The sequence below is a fragment of the Gavialis gangeticus genome, unplaced genomic scaffold, assembly GCF_001723915.1.
Source record: "Gavialis gangeticus isolate Ggan-Ray unplaced genomic scaffold, GavGan_comp1, whole genome shotgun sequence".
Taxonomy (NCBI): domain Eukaryota; kingdom Metazoa; phylum Chordata; order Crocodylia; family Gavialidae; genus Gavialis; species Gavialis gangeticus.
In genome coordinates this window covers 167,394,788-167,419,618 of record NW_017729032.1, presented here as the reverse complement: position 1 = coordinate 167,419,618, position 24,831 = coordinate 167,394,788, and the positions used below count along the sequence as shown (strand labels likewise).

General features: G+C 41.6%; 1 long non-coding RNA gene across 1 annotated transcript; it reads right to left on the bottom strand.

Annotated features, from left to right (window-relative positions):
- Positions 1 to 1,207: 1,207 nt before the first annotated feature.
- LOC109302438 lies at positions 1,208 to 23,978 on the bottom strand. Its single transcript, XR_002098771.1, has 3 exons — positions 23,967 to 23,978; positions 21,656 to 21,658; positions 1,208 to 1,287 (listed from the first exon to the last, which is right to left on the bottom strand). It is a non-coding gene; the product is annotated as an uncharacterized LOC109302438 (long non-coding RNA).
- Positions 23,979 to 24,831: the final 853 nt, after the last annotated feature.

Sequence of the window (24,831 nt, the reverse complement as noted above, 5' to 3'; positions counted from 1 at the left end):
GGCTCCCAGAACTGGACGCAGTACTCCAGCTGCGGCCTGACCAGTGCTGCATAGAGGGGGAGGATCACCTCCTTGGACCTGCTCGAGATGCATCTGTGGCTGCATGACAATGTGCGGTTGGCCTTCCTGATCCTTGATGGCCAGTCAGAGTCTTCTCCAGCAAGGTGCTGTCCAGAGGGGGGTCACCCACAGGACCTCTAGGTGAATAGGTGGTGTGGCATGGTGCTGGTCCAGATGGAGAGGGTGTCCCACTGGGTCTATCTTTACTGCCCTCTTTTATAGGAACAGACCCTCTGTGACCCTAGTGGCAAGGGGGTGCCCAGACAAGAGTCAGCCCCTGGTGTACTGAGCATGTACACTCCTAGGTAAGGACATACAGTTTCAGGTGTCTGTAATGGTAGGTTGACTGATTTCTCCAGCAGTCTTTGTCTTCCAAATCTTGAGAAAGGGAGGGTCAATGCAGGGTGATGGGCCGTTCAGTTGATGGTTCGGACATTCAGAGGGAGCTATTTTTAGACCCACTGACATTGTCTCTCAAGCACCCTCATTCATCCCCATTCATTCAGGAACCATTTTACATAGGAGGGGTAGGTATGAGTTCACACAGTTACAACAGAGTTACAATAGGGTATGCCTTAGCAGGGGACACAAGATGGAGACTTGACAAACAAAATGGAAACTTGACATGACTTATGCTAACTTACATATGTAGGTTTAAATCATATAGCATAAGTAAAACAGTAATAAAAGAGTACAAATAAATATAAATATAATAAATATACAATATAAAACAATAGATAACCATGAGAGGGCACTTATTTGAAAAGGAGAAAAAATAATAAAACAAACACAACTTGCTACCAATATAAAATGCTGAAGCTTATCCTATGTCTTAGATCACTTATACTTAACTATAGGGAATAGAGAGGCAGAGAAAAAGTCAGAAATGGTAAGGGAAAGGGGAGGGAATGTATTTTTAAACAATAATTAAAAAAGAACAACTGGGGGTTTTGATACATCTGTTATTATAGGTACTAAAATGAATGCACCATAATTATAGTGCATTAGAGAATGTGTACATGTACCCCCAGACATACAGCGGAGAAGAGAGGAGGGGGCAGAGCAACCCAGGGCAAGCCCAGAAGCATGGGAAATACCCATATAGGCATAGCTATAGAATCACAGAATCATGGAATCATAGAACTGGAAGGGACCTGTAAGATCATCAAGTCCAGTCCCCTGCCATGGGCAAAAAGTTATTCAGCTTAGATAAGCTCAACAAGGTCCCTGTCGAGTTTTATCTTGAACACCTCCAAGGATGGTGACTGCACCACCTATGATGTGTTCCAGATTCTGGTGACCCTTACAGACAAAAAGTTCTTTCTTGTATTAGCCTAAATTTACCCTCTTTTGTTTATGCCCATTGGTCCTTACCCTCCCTTGAGGTGCCTTCCTGAAGATTTGCTCTCCTATGCCTATATCATCCAAGTCCATGGGTTATCCAACCTCTTCTTGAACACCTCCAGTGATAGAATGTCCACATCCCTAGGAAGTCTGTTCTACTGCCTCACTGCCTACTGTTCTAACAGTAAAGAAGTTTTTCCAGATATCCAATCTAAACTTACCTTGCTGCAACTTCAAGGCATTGGTCCACATCTTCTTCTCTGCAGAAAGAGAGAAACAGTGCTTTCCCTTTTTATGACAGTCCTTCAAGTATTTGAAGACTGTTGTCATGTCCCCTCTCAAGCACCTTTTCTGCAAGCTGAGCATGCTTACCTCGTTCAGCATTTCCTCATATGACTTGCTTTCCAAACTCTTTATCATCTTGTTGCTCACCTCTGGACCCTCTTTAACTTCTCCATGTCCTTTATAAAATGTGGAGCCCAGAACTGAACACAATACTCCAGATGAGGTCTAACCAGTGCTGAGTAAAGAGGCACTATCACCTCCTATGTCTTATGCCCAATGCTTCTATTTATGCACCCCGAACCCACATTTGCTTTTGATGTGGCTGCATCACTCTCATAGGATATGTACAGACGTTTAAAAAGCCCAAGGCAGAATTGATTTAACTTATGCACTTTTGTGTAAGCGGCATAGCTTGAATCAGTAGCAAACAGAACACACATTCGCCCTTTGGGTAGGGGGAGCAAATCTTAGATCAGGTTCCACCATTTTGAAATCAGTCTAGTGTATGCTGAGCTTCTGTTCTTTTACAGTATAGACCGGTTGCCAATACCTGTAAAAGTGTAATGTTTGTACCTAGCCATACTGAGTCTATGATATATCAAGACTCCTAGATCCTTCTCCATAGTGCTGCCATCCAACCAGGTATCACTCATTTTGTATTTGTGTTTTTTATTATTCTTTCTGAGGTGTAGCACCTAGCATTTGTCCACATTGAACTTCACCCTGTTAGCTCCAGCTCAGCTTTCCACTCTGTTGAGATCCTTCTGAACTGCACTTGCATCCTCCAACATGTATGCAGTCCTTTCCAGTTTTGTGTTATCCACAAGCTTGCTGAAGAAGCTTTCTATGTCAGCATCCAAATCATTTATAAACATGTTGAACAGCATTGGGCCCAAGACAGACCATTTTAATTGCACTCCCATCCTCCAATAAAGTTCCCCCACTTCTTATATCCAACCTTATGTCCAACCTAAAACTTCTTTACTGATAATTAAGCTATTTTTCTTCCTATCCCTTATGCAATGGCCTTGAAGATTATTGGATCACCTCACCCTTCATGACAGCGCTATACATATTGAAAGGATTACAAAGCTCCCAGTAAGGCTGCTCATTCTAGACTAATCAAGCCTGATTCCTTCAAATTTTCATCATAGAGCATGAGTGCAACAGAATGGATTACCTCCATGTCATATATACTATATAGTTAATACCAAAGAGAATGTGATTTTTTTTTTATAAACATCAGACTGTACACTTCTACGTGAGACACTTTACTTGAGATTAGAGCTCATTACTGAACAGCAAGTGTCACTGTCTACAAATGCAGACACTTAGTGCACAGTAATTTGCTCTAACCATGAGTAAATTTGCTACGTGTAAATACAAGTAGCAAATTGACCCATGAGTAGTTAATGTGCAGTATGGCATGTGTAGACAGCCAACCCAGAGCAAACTTGTTCCTGGTCAGCTGGGCAGAAGGGGGTGGGAAATTGCTCCTTGCCTTGGGAGCTGCCTGCTGCTGGGGAAGACTGCCACTGGAGCTCAATGTCCCTCTGCCCTGGCAGCAGGGAGCTTCCAGCCCCACTTCTCAATCATGATCTCAGAGCGGGGGCTGGGAGCTTGTTCCCAGATTCTGCTCTGTGATCACAGAACTGGGGCTGGGAACTTGTTTCTGGGCCCTGCTACATGATTGTGATCATAGAGCAGGGGTGGGAACAGGCAAGGAGACTTTTCTCAGCTTCTGCTACACAATCACAGAGCAGGGCTGGGAACAAGCTCTCAGCCTCTGTTCTATGATCATGATTTCAGAGTCGGGGCTGGGAGCTCCCTGCATGGCGAGAGTTCCTGGCCCAGCCTGGAGGTACCTGGGACTGCCTCTGACCAGGACAGTTCCCAGCCAGCCCTGTGCTCTGTGGGGAAATCTGCATGTACAACCTGTATGTGGCTGGGAACTGTCCCATTTCAGCCAGTCCCCAGCCAGCTCTAGACTGTACATGCAGACTTCTCTGTGCACCCCAGCACTGGTTGTGAACTGTCCCAGTCAGGGGCAGGTTCCGGCCCCATTCCCCAATCAGGTGATTCAGGCATGGGGCTTGGAAAGGGATGCAGGGAGGGTGGGGGGCAGGTCCAAGCCCCCTACCCTGATCCATCACTGGGGCTTGTAGCAGTGAGCTTCCTTGCTGGGGGACATTGTCCCCACCTGGACTCTACCATTGGGGCCCAATCTGGCAGCAGGCAGCTTCCAGAGGAAGAGAGCAATTTCCTAGCCCCTACCATGAGATAGCTGTCTCCAGGGGCGACGTGTAGGGAGTGTACGCAGGTGCACGTGCACCCCCTTCACATGCCGGTGCACCCCTGCAAAAAGGCACTGCCAACACTGTAAATGGCACCTGTGGGAGGTCGTTACTCGCCCTCCTTTCACTGGCATCTGTCGGCAGTCCATGATGGACCCTGGCTGCCACTGCAGGCAGTGCCTGCAGGTGGTCACTGATCCCTGGTTGGTGCTGGCCACCTCCCCCCCCCACCGACAGTGTCGGTGGCATCTGTGGGAGCTCCCCACTCCCTGCTGCTGGGCTCCCGCTGGCACCACCATGCTTCCGCTGCCGCCAGTACAGTTGTGCTCCCCCCCAGCCACCAGGGGCATGTGCCATTCATAGCTGTCTCGCGTCCCCCTGCTCTCTACTAGCCCTTTAGCTAGCACCCAAGGGGAGTCTAGAGCTCCCCCTGTCAGCTACAGGGGGCCAGTGTATGGCCAGATGGGGCAGGAGCAGATTACTTCGAGGAGCAGCAGATCTGCTTCTGCATCTCCATACATGTAGACTTCTGCCTGGGATGGGTTTACTTGAGAGTAATTCAAGTGTAGACGCATCCATTGATAAGTCATATTTAATCTGCAACCTAGTGTAATCCCAAATTCTTTTCTGTTTTACAATATCAGGTGACTTACTTTCTAGTTTTTATTTGGTACAGTTCATTTATGTTTCCTATTTGTAACACTTTACACTTAACTTTATTGAATTTCATCTTGTTGATTTTAAGACCCATTTCTCTTTTTTTATTATGAGTGTTTTGAATTTTGATCTTCTGCTACAAAGTGGTTGCAACCATTTGGTGTCACCTTCACACACTTCACCAATTGATTCCCTAATTTATACCACTTATAACTACTCTTCTGAAAGTCTTTCTTTTTTTCAATCAGTTCTGTACCCACATATTAGTGATGATATCTGAACCATATTCCCTTACTTTCATTATGAGAATGTCACATGGAAGTGTCAAAAGCCTTTTAAAAATAGAGATGCATCACAGCTGTTGTTTCCCCTTATCCACTAGGGCCAGTTACTGTCAAACAAAAGCTAATTAGTTTGGTTTGACATGATCTATTATTTCTAGACCTATGTTGTTTATTTCTCACTTTATGTGGTTTCTGATCATTCATACCTGTAAAAGTGTAATGCTTGTACTGGGTTAGCACTTCTTGGCCAAGCACAGAATTATACTTTTACAGGTATGATCAGAAACCAGTTTATACTCACAACAGAACAGAAGTTTGGCACAAACGGACTGGTTTTAACATGGAAAAACCCAGTCCAAGATTTCCCCTTCCCCCCACTAAGGCCAAATGTGTGTTCTGTTTGGTATCGATCTAAACTATGCTACTTACCAAAAACCACATAACTTAGACGAATTTTGCCTTGTGGGGGGTTGTATGTCTCTACCTAGCCCTTAGGGTTTTTCCTAGGTCAACAAACAGAAATGTTTGGACAACTGATTTTGTGCCAGGATAAAATGGTTTCTCCCAGGACAAATGAGACATCTGCATCCATAATATCTATCTGTCTTTCTCTCATTTTTACAACATCACTATCTCTGATTAAATCTTAAAAAGAAGCTGCTAGTGTTTTCAGAATCCTTTTTTTTAAGATTAGTATATTTAATAGCACAGTAAAGAATAATGACCCAACTACTAACAAAGGTTAAGTACTTGCATGATGTTTCCATCCCTTCATTTTCTAAAGAAGCCTAATAATAATAATTACATTTATAATAGAATTTAGTAGCACCCTAACTGTGTTTTGATTTCTAATATTAGCAGTTGATGTCATAATTGTAATTTCTTCTGATTGCGAACTGCACAGCACTTACCAGTCAGTTGGTTCTCATTTAGAGTTTCAGATGTACTATCCTTTTCAGACTGATTTGGAGGTAATGAAGCAATCTATATTTAGATATTTTTCAGGGGATTTTTGTATTTTTAGTTAAATGTTAAGTATACATTTTCTAAGCACTAAAATAACTCTCCTAATAGGCATGGAGTGCATGGAATATTTTTAAAGTGGAATTTGAGATATGAATTATTGTAAATCTGTGATCTCTCATTTCCTTTCCTCCCTTCACAAAGTAGAAAAATGAAAGTGAGCTAAATTTGACAGGCTCAGTTCTTCTGAACAGCACATTGTCCAAATTCACACATTTATGACTAATGGCTACATTTAGTGTATCAGGCAACAAAATGCCTCAAATGGAATAATTAGGTGTTGATTTGAGCAACATTAAAATTTCAGTGCTTATATCTGACAAATAACTCCACTGGCCTAGGCCTTCGAGTCAATATGAAAGAAATCATGGACTTACGGACATTGCTGTGGTTTCTACATTTTCACCAGGGCTGTGATATCTGTACCATCAGCTGAAGAAATACACTGCTTTACTTCTGTAACCAATATAACATTTTTCATAATTATTTGTACTCACAAACGGCAAACTCCTATTGCCTACCATGAAGCCTGAATTTCACCTTTAAGGTAATAAACAAAATGCCTGTCTTGAGATAGCACCTACTGTCAGACTGCAGAGTGTAATGTGGTTAGCCAGTATTCATACTTAAGTGGTTTTATTCCAAAGGAAATACTGATAAGTCATAAGTCAGGAGATATTGCACTTTTCCAGCACTCAACTAATAGCCCAGCATGTTGTTAGAGACACTCTACATGGAAATCTAATTCTACAACCTAAAGGGAAAATGTGATTTTTTTTTTTTTTTTTTTTTTAAATAAGGGGATGTTAGTTTTAGTGTCTTGTCTGGATTTAACTCTGGGTACACAAAGTTTCCCTAAGTTTGGTATATATTAAATCTGTGCAGTATTAAAGTTCCAACAGGTTCTGAGCAGTACAGTAATGTATACTATGGTTACCAACACACACAGCTCCCTGATCACTGGTCCCAACCCCAGCACCGCACTAGAGTCATCAGTTATCTGATTACCAGTCCCACCCTCAGGACCCTGTGGGGCTGCAAGCACCCAGCTTTAAACTTGATCTTGGCGGAACCTGATAATTGAGAGATCCAGGATCCTTCCCCTTGACACATTTGACCTTCCTCATCCCACCTGGAGGTTTGGTACACTAGAGGGGTCCCTGGCTCATGTAGCTGCTGGGTGAGGACCACTAATCTATAATACTAATATGCTTATTCTGTCTGTCTGGACCACTCTGATTGGTTGTCTCAGCAGCCAGTCACAATGGTTACTGAAACGACCAGAGTGCTCCAGACATACCGTGCTCCAGACAAACAGCATAAGTGTGTGTTTTATTATAGAGCCTGAGGCATTTCAAACAGATATGCAAGCAAGTCAGAGCTAGAACAAAGCACCAGGGCCCCCAGCACACAGCAGGCAGGTTCTGAAGGGGGAAAAAACCCCAAAAAACAGTGAGGGGACCGATCCTTTTTTTCCCCCCTCGGAGACTGCCCACCTCTCCTACAGCTGGGGGGCCAGCTGCTGGTGGAACCTGAGCTGGGGGGGGGGCCAGTGTTTTCCTCCATGGTGGTGGCAGCCCTGGGACCACCTAGGCAGGATGCCAGTGGGTGAGTGTTGCATGGGGGGCACTGTGGTAGTGGAGGGAAGCACTGGAATTCACCACAGCTCAGAGGCTGCATGACCCACTGGCAGCTTGCTCCTCAACCATGGGAGATGCAGGCAAGCTCTGGGAGAAAAAAAAAAGATCAGGCCCCTCAACACTTTTTTTTCTTCGGCTGAGTCTGCCAATGCAAGCTGCTGCTGGGTCATGCAGCCCTTCATCAGCAGAAGGATCTAGTGTTTCCCTCCATGACAGTGGTACTCCCTGGGGCCACCCAGGCAGGGTGCTAGCTGTGCTGGTGCAGCCCTAGCTTACAGGCAGCACCCACTGGACCCAACAGTGCCTGGGGTGCTGGAAGCCCAGGGATGCTAGGGGAAGATCAGGCTTGGCAGGCTTCCAGCACCCCATGCATTGTCCCTGCCATCTTCATGCTGCCTGTGACCACCTGGGAATGGGCTGGATGCCCCGGGAAAACAGCAAGAGGGTGGCTGGGTTCCTGGCCACTGGAGAAGGTAGTGAGGATAATGCACAGGGCACTGGAAGCCTGCCAAGCCCGAGCACGCCCAGGCTTCCAGGGCCCCATGCACCATCCCCATCACCTTCCCCAGATAGGGCCCTTGGACATGTGAGGAATATCACTGTAATTTCTTAAGTAGCAAATTAAAATACATGGGATGTGTTTTAGTTTGCTATGTAAAAAATTCATTTAAATCAATATATACCGCCAAACATGTACGCTGTTACAATGTTTAATTGTAACATGCTGCTGAACATGTACACTGTTACACAATTAAATAATTTTAAAAGGTAATTAAACCACTAAAAGGAGAAAATTCCTCACATGTACGAGAGCTCTTAGTCACATGTACAAGGGTCCTCTTATTCTATGACTATGAACAAATCACAAGGTCAGGCTTTTGACAAAATATGTATTTATATTCCTAAGCCTGTGTGGACATGGACAGCTTTATGTGTACTTTTGCCAGCACTATGTAGCCTTTTTGAGCGTGAGAAGTTTTGATTCCATTAAAGTATTCAGTCAAAGGATAACTGAAAATCTGTATTTAAAGAAATACTTTTGCAATAAAAATTTAATCACAATTGTTTTGTGGGTTTCAGCTAGTTCTTCATATTATCTCTGTGGAGCAGTCCAATGATAGCTGAATATGTGTTACTAAATACAACTTGGAGATATTTCTTGTGTAAAAAGTTATAACTTTGATATGATTCAAGCACATTTAGCGTGTTTTACTACTTGAATGCACAGTCTCTTGTGTTTAAAGTTCATTTAATGCATATTAAGTGTAACATGAAGCATGGCCCTTAAAATAGTACATGGTGTTACTTCAACCTCTTAAGGTCTTACTACATGAATCTAAAGGTAGCTACTGTTGTGTAAATTAATTTATAAAATGATTAGCCAACCTGGTCCTCATCCTGTAGTGTTCATGGGCTCTAACTAACTTCAGTGCGACTTAATTCTGGAACACAAATCTTCCAGAAGAGATCAAAATGTATGACTGGAACTTTAGCTCTTTCTGAGTAAACCAGACCTCTGAATTAAAGGACATTATTTCTTATCTAGTTAGGGAAGCCCACAGAGCTATGTGCTTTGCCATACATGGTTATACATTAGCCAAGTGATGGATCAATAATAGTACCTGTCCTCTAGAATGACTGGGCAAAAAGCACCATCTTGTGTTATGACATCAAGAATGATAGCATCTAATCCTAAGGAGGAATTTTAGTGAGTGAAATTCACCATTTTCTTAGGGCAAATACAAGATCAATGCACACTTAAGTTCCTCTTAAATACTCAAAGTAGGTTTAAATGGGACATACATGATGTAGGAACTCAGAAAGACAACAAAGCTCAGCAAGCCATGCTGACTTACAATCGAAAGAAATAAGTGATCCATGGTAAAAGTGGTCTTCTTACTAGTGTTCTCCACTGCCATTTTAGAATTTAAAAAAAAAAAAACATGGTTAGTGCATCTCTTTGATTTTGCTAACCTTTCACCATGAAAAAAAAATCAGAAATATAAAGTATAATATTGGCAGGTGGTATTTAAGAACTACCAGATAGATCAGATCAGCTACTGTATCCAACATCTAATTTCACAAAATCTACATCTCCATTCTCACTTCTTCCAGATCTTTATATTAACTTATCAGCCTCCAGTCTTTTTTTTACAGTGTGCATGTATTCTGTTTGTAGGTCACTAAGTAATCCAATTGAGAGATTACCTTCTGTGTTCCCTCCCACAGAATTCAAATATCAGACACATGGAAATTAGTACTAACATCAATATTGTCTAGTATTTTAATTAGAATTTGGAATTAAATTATACTCTAATGCCTGGTTGGAAATCTCACATTTTTCAAAGCCGAGGAGTTTAGTTTAATCATTCCTCTAAATAAGCATTTTCTTTTCTTGTCTCTCACTTTTTTCTCTTCCAAAAATGCTTTTCAGATTTACAACGCCTGTATAATCCAGTCCTGCTGGATTGAATGCTGTTGTTACATTGTAGCTAAAGCCTTGTATCACCTAGATATACAACAAGGTCAGGTCACACTTTTGCAATTTATCACAGAAATTATATGGACACTTGGACAGGTGATGAATGAGCTGCAGAAGAGAATTGTCTGTAGATAATTCAAATGCTTGCTTCTCCTGGATGGCCAATCTAGTAATTATCTTTTTTTTAACTGTAAATTGATTATCCATACTTCCTATCTGACAAAGGTGAATAGGATGATCTTTAACATGGCTCCTGCTGATACTGTATGATGAAACTTGCCCCAAGAGAGGTAACAAAGACAATGGAGAAGGATGCATTACCATGGTATTTTCAGTTCAGGAGATTTCCATGGTGCTATCAGTTTGCTTCAGCATTATGTCTGTATATTTAAAGCACTGTATATTTCTAAGTGTCATTGCATCACCGTTATCACAGTTTTGTACTCAGTGTTTGTATTATTTGGTAATGTGTTTACCCACTGAGAGAATGAAGTATTTTAACATGTACATAGAGAGCAACTGTAAGTAATTAGATTACCATGAAGCCTTTGCGTCAAACAATTTATTTATAGTTTAGATAGCCATAATGGGTAAGTTTTGATATTATCAGTATTTTTTGGTTTTCATACCTAGTTGCCATAGATTTTTCCAGCTAGTAGCAGCTTTGACTGGTGACTGTTTAGAAAATGGCTGTCAGTATAACCCACCTATTTTTCCATATTTCTACGTATGTAAACAAAGAGGCAGCTAATAAACTAATATGTTTATGTTTGGTACTAACTCAAAGGCAGCAGGCAAGGTGTGGATATTTTACTAGACTTTAACTCTTCTCTAGCAAATAATCTACTGAGCTGGTGCAATACGGCAGTAGAATATTGCGGTACATATCTTATTCCACCTCTGAGATGTTAAAAAGCTACGTAAGTATCATTTAAGGTATTTTGGGTTGGAATTATATTTCCAGATCTTTTTTTTTTTTTTTTCAATCTGCCATCTGAGAAAAAGATACCTTTTCTCACACCATCTTTTATACTTGTAACAACCTCTTTGCTTCAGAGAACCAAACATCTTCATCTCCTTCAAAGGGAAACCCCAATATTTCCTGGAATTCTTGCTCTCCTGTTTTGTCTCAGGCTTAAAATTTAACTTCTATTGCAGAACTCTTAAATAAATACATTTTAAATAGAACATGACATTTAAAAAATACAATATAAGCTATTCATCTAACTACTTCTTTCACTTTCTTCTCCCCTGTTTTATTTTCTTTTTCAGATCTAATTTAATAAAGGTGACACTTACAAAGTTACAAGGTACATTGCCTCAAAACACCAGAAACACACCACAACTCACAACAGGTAAAGCAGGGGGATGAATGCACTTCTAATGTCTTGCTACTGCAATTGTTAAAATACAATCAAGATATCTAAGGAAGAAGAGTATGGCTTCCACTACATAGGAAGGCAAAAGTCCTTGCAGCCTATGACCATGTGGCTGTGTGATAAAATTCCTTCCTGATACCATATGAGGCACTACCTCCCACACCCATCACCAAAAATCCCCCTGACCCCTAACTGGAGAGCAAAAATGTCCTTTTCTTTCATCCTGTATCTTCCATAAATTTGTCCCAGCTCTTTACAAAGCCAGTTGTAGAACTCTGTTTCATTCTACAGTTGCTGAAGCTGGTCCTTCCCAATATACACCTGCTTTGGGCTGCAGAAGTTTTTTCTTTTATTATCTCCTAGAGATTCAAGTGTGGAAGGAGGGGAGGCAGGGAGGGATAACTGCAGGGCTGGTCCAGCCATTACATGAACTAGGTGGTCACCTAGGGAGTCAAAATTTAGTGGGCGCCAAAATTATATACAGAACAAAATAACAGGAACATCATTCTAAATAGCCCTGGCCAGCTGTGGCTCCACCTTGGTTTAAGACCTTTAGTTCAGTAAGGGGAGAAAGACCTCTGAAAAGATCACTAGAATCAACCATCAGTGGGGACACTGAGGTACACAGTTCACCTAGGGCGCCAACTGCCCTTGGACCAGCCCTGAATAAACATAGCTCTTTACAAACACTCCAGGTATAGCTACTCCTAGATCATCTCTGACCAATGCTTATCCAACCTCTTTTTGGCAACCTGTAGTGAAGGAAATTCCACAACTTTTCTAAGCAGTTTATTCCACTGCCTCACTGACTGAACAGTGAAGCTTTTCCTGTTATCCAATATAAGCCTAATTTCTGCCATTTAAGCCATTGCTTTACATCCTTCTCTCCCTTTCCTTCTCTCAATGCAGAGAAGGTGCCCCCCTCTTCTTTACAGAAATCCATTAAATCTTTGAAAACTACTATCATGTCCCCTCTTAACAACCTTTTCTGAAAGCTTAACATGCCTTTCTTTCAACCTCTCCTCATATGGCTTGCCTTCCAAACCCTTTATCATTTTTGCTGTCCTCCTCAAGACCTTAACTTCTCCATTTCCTTTATAAATGTAGACAACAAAACTGTACACGATAGTCTAGAATAGATGAAGCCTAACAGGTGCCGAGGCACTATCATCTCCTATGTTTTACACCTATCTCAATCATGATCCAAAAACTAGGCATTCTCTTATTTATTGTTCTAAACTACAAGGGTGTAGTGTGAAGGGATGGTAGCTCCTCATCTGCCAGTTTTGAAGGAAAAAGCTGCAGAATTAATTGTTCTGGAGTAAATTAGTTTAGTGTCCATAGCTGACAACTGATGTTAAAGCTGAGAGTCCAGTCAGCTGTGGGGCATCCAACTTCAGGTGGGCATGGTGCACTCAATCAGTTGGAAGCCTCAGGGAAAGGGGACACTGCTCATGTATGAATTAAAGCTGGATACATTTTTTACATCTAACTTGATAGTTGCTTGGACCTTTTTATGGCATGATAGGTACTTTGCACATGTAGCTTGTCTCAGTTAATTGAGTATTTAACTGGATAATTGCACAATACCTGTAACATGTAAAGGAGGGTCTAAGTTTGTAAAAATGTCTATTGATTTGTATGGAAAAATAAAGTTAGGCTTTTCCAAAGTAAGTAACATTGGTGAACAGAGACTGTATAATTTTCTAAATTACTAATGGAAAAACACTGTATCAGGTACAAATATGGTGCACTGAAAATAAATCACCAGGAATAACAGTAGCCATGCTTTTTTATTATATTGACTTTATAGTTTTTATCTGGGTCAGATAATTATATGGAATTGTATTTCATGCTTGGTAAAAGCCTTGTTTTCAGAAGTGCTGAACTGCTTCACATGACTATTATATGGTGTATGTGTGTGCCATATATACTCATGTATTATATGCAAACCAGCTTTCCAAAACCAGAGTTCATTTATTAAGCAAAGAAGCTGATTTTTTTTCTTCACTGGGACTGAAGCAGGGAGATGTTGTGATCTAATGACTGCCAAAATGGGTGACACTTCTTTCTGGTTCAAAACGTAGATGGGATGGGTATCCTGAACCTTACTAGAATTCAAAAATTTTATGTGGGCTCATGTATCTTTTATTGAGTTTATTTAACAATATGCTTGTTCTCAATTGATAGGCAGTGTTAAGCTTCAGTCAGACTTATCATCCTTATGTTTATATGCTTTGTGGTATCTGATATAAAATATATTTCCTATATATTATAATAGGGTCAGGTTTGTGCAATATGCTAATGACTTTCACATTTCTGTACCTAAGCAAGAGTTCCTTTAACACCTGGTATAAGCTCAAAGCCTAAATGGCAAAAGATAAGTAATTCTTGAGAATTAGCATCTAACATGAGCTTTTTTTTACTCATCATACAGGCCCTTCCAGACTATGATGAATTTCCATTTCAAAGAAAGAAACCCATAATACCACCTGGAAAAACATTTTTCAGAGTGGAGAAATTAAGTAAGAGACAGTATCTTTAGAATACTGGATTAGTGAACTTCATGTCTGAAAGGATGCAAATATTCACCAGGTCATAATTAGATCAGGAAGGGTTTTTAGGACATAGCTACACAATGAGCTTTACTGAGCATTAAACTAATTTAATACACAGTAAAGTGTCACCATCTACACATTCACAGGAATTACTGCACAGTAAATTAGGTTAATGCGCTGTTTGCTAGTTCCAGGAAATACAGGTACTAGATTCATTGTGCATTAGCTACTGTGTAGTAGTGCATGTGTTGACACTGACCAGTCACAATTTGCTTCTGGTCACTGTCCAAGGCAGCAGGTAGCAGGGGGCCTGCTTCTGCCTGGCAAAGGTCTGATGCTGGAGGGGGAGGGCTGTCCTGGTTGCTGGGTAGGTTGTCTTCCCATCATGTGGGGATCAGAACCTGTCCTAATCCCCATATAGCCAAGAGATCTGTCCCAGCAGCCAAAATAGGTGCATCCCAGCCACATGGAGATAGGGTCCTGACTGGGACAGCTTTCCTGGCCATGTGGAGATTGGGTCCTGACCCAATCTCCACGTGGGTGGGATGCAAATCCCCAGCTTTTGGGACAGCTCTTCCCCACCCTATGGAAATCAGGACCAGCCTTTGTGTTCCCTGCCAGCCCCAAGCTGACACCCAAGGGAACAGAGCAGGGTGGAGGCAGCCCTAAAGTGAACTGCTCTGATTGGGAGTGAATTTGCTACCAATGGGTATACATTAGCATACATGCACGGACACTATTTACTGCCCCTGAATTTTCTTTAAAGAAAATTCTTGCGCACTAATTGCATGTGTAGATGTGTCCTTATTCTGGTAAACATACATCGAAGTGGCAGGGGGGAGGGGCAGAGAATTATATGCATAATGTGGGCTCCCCAATAATCCAGTGGGTAATGTATATAAATATCCAGATAAGAAACTATACCTAAGCACTGCTAGGAGAGCAAGATTTTGCCTTTAGTTTTCCTGGACATAGGAAAACACTTGAGTGGGCTGAGCAGAAGCTTCATTTTTAGATTTAGGATGCAGGTAAGATCAGATCAATGTTCTGATATTTTCTTTTGTTTGTTTATTCTTATATATGTCTCTATATCTCAGCATATGTTTACTGATTTCTTATGTTTGCTCTGTTTTTAGAATAAATATTTCTATTATTTTTTATAACTAACTTATTGTTAGGGTAATTTCAGAGCATTTTACCATACAGGCAGGCTTCATTCAAGGAAGGGGGAAATACCCTTTCTGCACACACAATCAGGCAAGTATATGATTCATCCAGCTGGCAAAATCCACTCTATTAAGAGCTGGGAAGACCTGAATGAGATATCTAAGGATGGGGAGTCACAGGCCAAGACGTTGACAGCTAACACATCTCAACTAGTTCTCAGTCGTTAAGCAATAACAGCAGGGAGGGATTTGGGGCAGAAGGGCACACAAGACCCCACCTGGAGTCAGGTGTGTCAGGCTGGGGTCCAGTTTTTACCCTCTCACTATTGGATCAACACTGTAATTTGTGCCTGAGTCAGTATTTAAGCTTACTCAGGACAAATGAGCTGCTGCATACAATCTTGATGAAGCCTGTGATGTGGAAGCAACACTTTTATTATTTAGAGAAATTTATATAATGAACAATTTACACAAAGAAATAAGTCTTGTACGGGTAAAAGGTGTAGTCTTGTTGCTGTTCTGCCATGCCAGGATGTTCCTGCTGTGTAATCAAGACTGTTTTCTGGGATACTACAATTTGTGGACTCCGTTTAGAGGATTTACTTTGTCATACTGCTGGCCATGACTGGAAAAATCTTTTTCCTCTATATTCTGCCTTCCAGCAAGGTGTATTTTATTCGAGGGACTATGATATGTGAGAAAATATAGGTAGGGTTTGTGCATTTGTTTGTATAACTTAAATTATTGTATTAGTATTGAAAATTGTTTAAAAAATTGTAGTGCCATAGAAGCAATATGATTTTCAGCTAACAGCTTTACTATTATTAATGCTATGAAACGTATGCTAGATATTACGATTATTTTGGTTACAGTGTTTCCTAGAAAGAGTGGGAGGGCTCAATTTGACTTTTGCATTTTTTTTGTACATGAAAAGAGTAGTGAAATTATACCTTGATGCATGAAGTATTTTTTTTAATAATAGGTGATTTTTTTTTAAAGTTCTTCAGCAGACTATAAATTACAGGATTATAAAATAAACATTTATATTGCATACTTTTGTCCAATATATCCATAGAAACAAGAATAAAAATGACAGAAAAGATGCCAGAAAAAAAAAATCACTGGTGACTTCTGTTATCACGCACACCTACAAGACGATCTTTTGTAAAGCAATCACATTTATAGTTCTTCCCTGTGGGGCTTTAAATATGGGTCATACCCCTGTTTTAGGGATAGTAAAAGTACCTGCCCATTTTGATAACTATCTGATGGATCTTGATTACCATGGTAAACTAATAAAATTCATAAATTACAAGTCTGCTTAAGCTGAGTTAGTATGTTTTTTTCTAGCATATGGAAGGTTTCTATGAACATGCAGACCCCTGAAGAGACTTCAGGTAATAAGAAAGTAGCAAGAATATTTTTAAAAGGATACATTAATGCCTCATGTTTTTCAGAACTGTATTTTTGATAGCAAGAAAAAACATCTTCAGCTTAAAAATGTTTTTCTTGTGGATTGATAAATTCAGAATTTGATTTGATTTATACTGACTTTTGTTAGACAATATATTTAGTGAAATCTTAAAAAAAAACCCTATGATACTGAAGGGTTTCTAAACCCAAAAGGTTGCTTAAATATTTTTTTCCCACTATTTAAGTTGATCTAATAAAATATATCAGATTCACCCAAAGAACCTTGTCTGCCTATGTCTTTAGACCTACACCCCTATGATACTAAAGGAATTCTAAACCCAATGCTTTAGTTATACAAAAGTTGGATAGGCCAATGATTTTTTTTCTGCAGCAACATGAACTATGATACACTGGACATGTCTACATAAGATACTACGTCACTTTAGCGATGAGCTATGGCAATGTAGCATCAGCAGGCACAAACCATGATACTAATGCTACATCATTGTAGCATCTAAAAATAACTGCAACTCTGGAACTGAACAGTACAGGCAGGTACTGCTCAGTAATTTAGGCTAGGGACAGACATTACACGTAAACTGGTTTAAGTGATCAGAAACTGGCTTAAACCTGTAACAGAACAGATGTTCCGTGCACTTAAACCAGTTTGAAAATGGCTGAAACTGGTTTAAGATAAACCTGGTTGAATGTAGTATCAGAAGTTAATTGATTTGGTTCAAACCAGTTTATGCAATGTCTGTCCCAGACCCCTTGCTGGTTTAAGTTAAATCAGAGTCCCCCAACATCCCAGCATGATCTCTGCACTGGGAGTGGCTCTCTGCTCCACAGCAGAGCTGCTCCCTCCCCTCTGCTCCCTGGCTTGAGCTTGGCACAGACTAGTAGGCACAGCAGGGTCTGCTGGCTTCCTTGTGTCCCTCTCTCCCCGCCCCCCGCTCACTGCTTAAAGCAGAGGTCCCTTCCTCCTCTATGCCACAGCAGGGACCATAGCCAGCATGTGGTATACTAGTTAACTAGTTAATGCTGAGAGGTGTCTGTGTGTGTCTCTCTCCAATTTCACTGGGACAGGCAGACAGAACAGTGACCGCTTTGGGCTTTTGAAGCTAACCAACAGGTCAGCCGGTAAACTGTTTTTTAAAAAATTTGAAATAATGTGGAGAGAGGCCATTGTTTTGCTAATCAGGTGATAAAGAATGTTATCAACCCCCCAGCTGGCTTGTTCGCCTGTCATTTTGCTGCAGGCAGTATGACGAAGCAGGGAGGGAGATTGAAAAGCTCCCTATCATCAACAGATGCATGCATTGCACACCCACCCTTGCCTTAGAGTGCTAGCAGGGGGTTGGAAACACTCCATCCCTTGAGCAGCCAGCAGGGAAAAGCTTGGGACTGTTCAGGTGGACAATCCTAATCAGAGAGTCCTGCCAGGGCCTGGCCATGCCCTCTTCAGCCCAGCTCCCTGCAGAAGGGAAGGGAGGGCTGCTCTAGCACCCCCAGCTTCTAGCTTGGGCCACTGCAGTATGTGCCTGAATTTCCTCAGAGAATGTCTGTCCAGTTTCAAACCAGTTCAGCCTAGTCAGGTTAGACTGACTTGAAAAGATTGAATCAATTCAGGTTCAGGCTTTTTGAATGTCTGTCCCTAACCTTAGTATGCAAGTACTAAATGACTGCACAGTACCAAATGTGCAGACTCGGGGGCACACGTAGTTGTGTCCACTGTGTAATATTTTGGCTTATTATTTATGATGATAATACTGCATACTATTTTCTATGAACAGAATCCATTAAAATTATTAATGGGGACCTGGTGACCTTCTGTAAACTCACTAGAGGGGACCAGAAGGGTTTGGGAGGGACCTTGTTTCCCCTAGCGCCCCCTGGCATAACAAGGAATAACGGCCACAAGTTGTTGGAGAGTAGGTTTAGCTTAGACATCCGTAAGAACTACTTCACAGTTAGGGCAGCTAGGATCTGGAACCAACTTCCAAGGGAAGTGGTGCTGGCTCCTACCCTGGGGGGTCTTTAAGAAGAGGCTTGATGCCTACCTGGCTGGAGTCATTTGAGCCCAGTTTTTCTCCTGCTCAGGGAGGGGGTTGGACTTGAAGATCTACAATGTCCCTTCCGACCTTACTTCTATGATTCTTTGACTAGTTAATGCTATCACTTCTAAATGGATGGAGAAGAATAGTACTAGGCAAATGAAAATGGCAGAAAGTCATAGATTTTTTTCAAGAGCAACAGAAACTTTATCTCAAGGCTAATAGGAGAGCTCAGTTTCTTGTTCAATTGTCTGTTAGATCACTAGATAATGCTCACTGATTACTGGAAATGTTCAAGTTTTTTGGGGTTTTTTTTGATGAAACATGCTTTTATTTTCCTTTGGAACTTGCAGCTTTATATAAAACAGGACTCTGACAGAAATACATTTGTTTCAATCAATTTTTGTCAGAAAGTTCTCTTAGGTTTAATATGGATTTGACTTTTTTTTCCAAAGCAAGTGACTCAGACTTATGCCAGAGAATCAAGCTAAATGTTAGGCTGCTTTCCTGGCCTGTGAATAGTCTAAATTCAGGGTGCTGATCTTGTTTAGCTTAGTTATTCCATAGATGTATTTATTTTGCTCTTTTAAATCTATAGGAATAGCTTAAAAGGTCTCTAATCATGCTGAAGCTGTAAACAGATGTCTCATTTGAGGTGGTCCTGATTATACTGGGTTTTGACTCAGATTAAAACAGGAGTGGCACAGCCCATGGGTAACTGGTGTCTCCTGAGTCGGGGGGCACTTGCCCCCCCAGCAGCCAGTCAGTAACTGGGGGGGTCCCCCCAGCCAATCGCACTGACCAGAGGAGGGGGTCCTGCCATGGCCAATTGTGCCAACTGGGAGGAGAGGCCGTGGTGCTATTGGCCATGGAAGAACTCCCCTCAGTCAGTGTGATCGGCCTCAGAGGGACCACAGGGATTGCTTCTCCTGGTACCTCCACTTCCCAACCAGTGCTCTTGGGGGGACACCAATGCTCACGCCTGCCCTCCCTGCTCATTAGCTAAGTGGGGAACGCTGCTGTTAGGGGGTGCACCATCGCTCTCAGGGGATACAAATTTAGCCCTTTCAAGCAGTATTGGTGCCCCTCTGCCACTGCTTGACAGGCTTTTCTCTGGAATGAACCATAATTAAGTGAAATGAGCCACAATTAATGTACAGTCTGAAGCCACATGCAGATGTTCCTGGGACCCAATCTAGAATCATGTAGCTTGCTTTAAGCCACATGATTAATAGAGATCCTTGTTTTCTCTGATTAAAATAAAAAGTCCCCAATTTTCAGTTAAAAAAATAATCCCAAATCTATGTTTTTCCATAATTAAAGTGAAACACCACTATATATATCTATATCTATATATATAGTGGTGTTTCATTTAAATCAAAGAAAAATGTATATTTGGGGTTATTTTTTTAACTGAAAATAGGGAATTTTTTAAAAAGTCAGATAAAACCAGGATCCGCGGTGATTATAGATTGTGGCTTACTTGTGCATATGTTCACTGGTTCTGGGAGTCATGCTGGGAATGCAATATAAGTAAGTCAGTGCTAGTGGGTCTGTGCAAGGTGTTGGCAAGTCCAAGGGTGTTGGCAGGATGGGAGGGGGTGTGTGCTGGTGAGTCCATGGGGAAATTTGTAGGTCTGGGGAGTTGTTATTACTTGGAGAGGAGGTGTGGGGAGCTAAAAATAGCCCAATCAGGGTGAGTGAGGGGCAGGAAAACAACAGCCCTAGGGCTCGGGCAAGTGACTGGGATTTCCCGTCCTTGGGACTCTGCTCCAAATATGTACACACATTTGGCAGATCAGGCTAACCCAGGCCCAATCTAACTTACTGCATTCTTCAGGTGAACTAAATCTAACCATAGCTGGCTCAATTTAAATGTAACATCTGCATTTACTCACACAGTAAAAAGTGGTAGTAAATTGTATTTGGTATACTTCACAGGTACTTGAAGTGAGTCTATATATGTAGGATCCCAGGTCACCTGGCTTTCTCCTGGGAGTGCAAAGTCTGTTTAGAGCCTAAACAGCATTTTATTCCATAATTACACCTAAAGTTCTAAATAAGAACAGGGACTTGAATCTGGGCCTCCCTCAACCCAGTTGAGTTTCCTGACTATTGAGCTATTTACTATTTGGGGGTGGAAGCCAGTGTGTGTTTTGGGGAAAGGAATGTTTGTCTGTCTGTGTGTATTCTGAGGTACTTGATTGGTTTTGTTTTGTTGAAAGATTTGTTTCATCTCAAATAAAAATAATTTCTGAAACCTTGATTTTTTTTTTTTGCAAGGCAGACATTTATATTTTCCAGATATCTGTGGGTTTGGATCTTCTCTGAGCCCACTTATTTTTTATATCAGTAGATATGGACTAAAGTCCTACTCTATGCAAGTAGGAATCTTGGAATTTAATTCTGTATCTTTAGTTCAGCAAAATTAATACAGCTATGGAAAAACTGGAAGCACTGGGCTTGGCAGGGTAAAGGAGACATATGACTCACTAACAATAACTATTGTGTGTAGGATCTTATAGCAATACAGCTGAGATAAATCACTAAAACTTTGACTCTAGATGAAGCATGATATATGTTTGTCCATCCCCTTACTGTTGTATCAACTGAGTATTCTTGCATACATGCTTAAACAAGGGTTAACATGTAATAATAACCTTGGTGGTATTGGAAACAGGGAAAACAGGGTTGGCATTCAGGGAGATTGTTTTCTTATGTTAAAGGGAAATTATTTGGTTAATACGTGTGCACAAGTATACATGTACATGTGAAAGAGTGAGAAAGATGAAAATATAAGAGGGTTTCTTATGCTGAAAGAAGACCATGTGAGAAGGATCAGTGTGAGAAGCTGTCTGAGGTTTTAAGCAGAAGAGTTGTGGAACTGGTTCCAAATTTGATATGTATGACAGTGTGGAAAATTTCTCAGTTCTTTGGAGGCCTTGTTTTATTTTTTTTATAAGCAGGGAAGAAATTGGTGTTTCTGCATATGAAAGTGGAATTATGGATGCGCAACAAGCTAGGGAGTATATCATCATTTCAGAAGGGAATTCTCTGTGTTCCTGTGGAAATTGGAGTTAGGAATTATTGAAGTTCAGTAGTGAGAAAGGGAAGCCAGAAATGGAACTGAAGGATACCAATAGATTGCACATTCCAATAAATATGTGCATGCTCTGCAATGAAAAACTCATTTCAAAGTATGTAACATTTGAAAAGGACTGGTTCTCAAAAACCAGAATAGGTGGTTTAGTGAATGTTTACTAGCAGGACACAAACATCAATATTATTCTGTCTCACTGAGCCTCTATGGGCTCCTATACATGTGTGTGGAGCTTGCTTTGAAGTCCTGAAAATCCAGCATACTTGAATAATTGAGTTTGCTGGAGCACAGAAATTGATGCGCTCTAGCAGCTTTACACTTCATGTGTATCAGAGTCCCAGTGCATCTCTGCTCTGAAAAAGTGGTGGTGGAGCACTTTGAAATAAAACACATTCAATGAGCTTTAGTTCAAAATGCCCTGCTGCCATTTTTTCCAGCACCGAGACACACAGGGATGCTGATACATGTGGTGTGTGGGCACTTTTAACTAGTGTGGCTCAGTTATTAAAATGTCCCACAACATGTGTAAAAATGCCCTATGGGTGCATCTACATGTTCATGAATGCATTTTAGGTAATGCACATTAAATTTAGTACCTCCAGGCTCCTATACAGGTTCAGGGAGCCAGCTCCTATGCACTGGAAATCCAGCACATCAAAACAGAGTCAATTAATTGAGTCTGCTGGAGCACAGAAATTAACGGACTCCAGCAGACTCTAGTGCCATGGGTATCAGCATCCCTGCATTGAAAAATGGTGGCAGAGTGCTATGAACTAAAGCTCATTCAATGAGCTTTAGTGCAAAGCACCCCACCACCATTTTTCAGCATGGGGGACACTGATATGTGTGACTGTAACAGGTTGCCTTCCCCAGTGCCAGCTTCCCTGTTCTCCATGCCCTACGTGAGGTGCCCTTGGAGTCCCCATTAAAGGTTTCTTGTGTCCCGGTCTCTACTCTCCTGCCACGTCTTGATGGAAAATTATTATACTGATGTTCTTGTAAGCAGGAGACTGCCTATTATATTTCATATGTTGGGGTCTTCCACCTCCACAGGCCTTGTCCCTTGTCTTTCTCTAGCTAGGCCTCTCCGTCTAAACCCACTAAACAGGGTTTGACTCTGAGGCTCTAGCTCTTTTCCTTGTCTTGAGACTCGTGGCCATCCTTTCTGTTCCAATCTGGAGCCTGGCCCAGAGGCCTGGCCACTGGCCCTACAGCCAAGGGGCTGCAAGTTCAAGGCTGGGGAACAGCTCTGAACCTATGCTGTGCCAGTCCAACAAAAAACAGATGCTGAACCTCAGGTACACCAGACCACCCTGGCCTTTTAGGGCCATGCCCTCTGGCACTGGGGTCTATACACCCCAAAATGCTGTGCCCACATGGGCCTATGTACCCTGTATACTTTGCCTTCTCTGGCACCAGGGTCAGTATACCCTAAAACCTGCGCCCACATGGACACCGGATCCCCACAGTGTAGTGGGGTCCCAATGAGGCCTCCTCCTTCCCCACTAGTCTCACCCAAACCACTGGTGTTATTAAAAAAAAATCATAAACAGTCTGTCCACGAGCTATAACCACCACCAGAATAAAATCTGATCAAAAAAGGCAGCATGCCAGCTTACATTAACTCAGGGGTTGTGCTTTTGCTACTCATTGTTAACTACAGCCCTTCCTCTGGGGTTACAGCTGCTTCTCCAGGTTTCTCAGTAGTTCTCCTCCTTCAGCCTTTGGGCTCCTCACCCAGCCTCTCCGTGGAGCTCTCACACACACACCTTCTCCCTTGACTGCTAGCCTAACTGCTGCCCAGCCTAGGGTTTTTTTGGTCCTGGCTGCCCCCTTCTGGTCACCTGACCAGCTGGCCTAGATCAACTTTTAACCCCTACCTTACCAGCATGCTGTGCCCAGAAAATCCTGATCTTAAAAGGGCCAACCTGTCTTCTGGTAACAGGGCTAGGGTTCTGTGTTAAAGTGACACTCGGGCACTTTTAATTAGTGTGGCTTGCTAATCAAAAGCACTCCCAACCACACCTCCCACAGCATATGTAAAAATGCCTTCCATTGTGAGGTACTAGAAAAATGTGCATTAACCCGTTTTAATGCACATTAGCTAAACAGCATGGTTTTTTTTGTCATGCTTTAATGCATATTTAAATAGGTTAATGCATATTAAAGTGTATGTGTAGATGTTCCCTATGCTCCCATATCCTGAAACCAGTTGACACCTCTCCACATCATCCAGTTTCATCCCATCAAATGTCTGTCTGCTTTAAGAAACAAGTGTGTGTGTGTGTGTGTGTATATATATATATGTATATATATATATATAAGAAACTCAAACAGAATGGACAAATCATAGTATATTTACATCAGGCTTTTCACTCATATCAGAACTTTTACACTGAAATTTATTAAAGGAGATTTTCTTTCCAGGAAACAGATGGTTCAGCAATGCTGTTGGCAACTGATGGCTTATTTATTTAAAAATAATATGTACTGTGACTTTTCTATAGTAACATGTTGTAAAATATTCAGAGCCAGAGTTTTTATCTGAGACTTTGGTTTTATATGATTCAAAATATTACAAGATACTAAATCTTGTAAATTATGTTACATAAGTAATAGCAGGCAGTGGTGAATGAAATACCCACAGTAAACATGCATATTTTCCAAATTTTACCTGATTTTTGGTTTTGTTGCTAGTAAAAACTCAAACTAACTCCTCTTGGGCATGTCTACATAAGACGTTTACTGCAGAGCTGGCTAATTAGCTCCTCAGTAAAGCAGGAGTGTCTATACACGATGTACTATTAGGCTGGAGCAAACTAATTAAATCTGCTATAGGATAGTATGGTGCAATACAAGTACTATGCTACAGTTGAGTTATTTACTCCACCACAACACACATGGTAGATGCTGACCAGGGCTGGCTAGGGCACAAGGCTGGTACAGCCTGGGGCTGCCTGCTGGCTAGTACCACACTGTAGCACCCTTGTGCCTAGTCAGTCTCTCTGCAGCACATTGAGCTGGGTCAGAGCAGCCCTGGGCTGGTAGGCCTCCTGCCAGCCAGGGCTGCTGCGCCCTGGCTCAACATGCTT